This window comes from Oryx dammah, unplaced genomic scaffold (genome assembly GCF_014754425.2).
Source record: "Oryx dammah isolate SB20612 unplaced genomic scaffold, SCBI_Odam_1.1 HiC_scaffold_19, whole genome shotgun sequence".
Lineage (NCBI taxonomy): Eukaryota > Metazoa > Chordata > Mammalia > Artiodactyla > Bovidae > Oryx > Oryx dammah.
Genome location: NW_024070203.1, coordinates 50357672 through 50358836, shown reverse-complemented (window position 1 = coordinate 50358836; position 1165 = coordinate 50357672).

Here is a 1165-nt window from a genome sequence, read left to right as displayed (position 1 = left end):
AAATCTAAAAGGCTTATGCTGGCTTTCTAAAATTTTGAATTGAAACTTATTCACAAAAAAATTTAAAGGTTACAGGAATTTATGCCTAAAATAATTCTCTGGAATAGAGCTTGGAAACCAGACTTAGCAGCTAGGAAAAAAGGAAAAAAATGCTCTATGTTGCCAAATGAAATAGAAATGGTTATTAAAAACAAAAAGCTGATGCTTGAAAATTTCCTTTCCTAATTAAACATTTAAATATGCCCCAAACCAAACTTCTAAATCCTGAATGGATTATAAAATGAAATTTGCATTTATTATTTCCTACTGAGCATTGTTCCTAGAGATAAATAGATTGGCTAACTTTTAATTCCAAAGAAAGCATTTTTACTTCAGCAAATCTTTAGTTGTGCAAATTTTTCCAACTTCTCTTTGAGATATGTTCCTTATGTCCTGAAAAACATGAATAAATTTCTTCTTAAAAATGTACATCTTTTATTAATATGAATATTGGGGCCAGTATATTCTCTTGATGTTATTATTTGCCCCAACATGCCTAATGACAGCATATTGTAAAGATCAAGTGTAATCATATACTTTTTTATCTTAATGTTTCCTGCACTGTTACATTTCAATCTAATAATACATACAAATAGTAAAAAAAAAATGCTTTTAACGAGAATGATTCCATGTTTGGAATGAAAAGACCATGTAAGTAGGGTTACTTCTGTTTAAACCTAGGCCACTATTTATTTAACAATGATATTAAAAGTTACCATTAGTTGTGTGCTGAATTTTACAAACTTTATTTTTCATTTAATCTTCACATGCAAAAAAAATATGGCTATGAGGGAATGAGAGTCATAAGTCAGTGGCAAGAGATGTGGGACTTAGAGACTGCTTTTTGTTTAGGAGACACTTGTTTAAAAGCTCATTGGACTTAGGATGTATAATCAGGCAGAGAGGAAGTCACTCCCATCCTGGAGGAGAATGTACCATAATTTTTGGAGCTGCTCAGAGACCTAAGGTCACAAATCAACCAATTGTCTCACAGTCACAAGCATGGCAAGCCCCTCCAAGAGGAGATCTTAACATAACATGAAAGGAAGAGGAGGCAAAAGAAAAAAAATTAAAATTTTACCAGTATCTTAAAGGCTGTGTTGGCCCAGGATAGTTTAAAATCTCC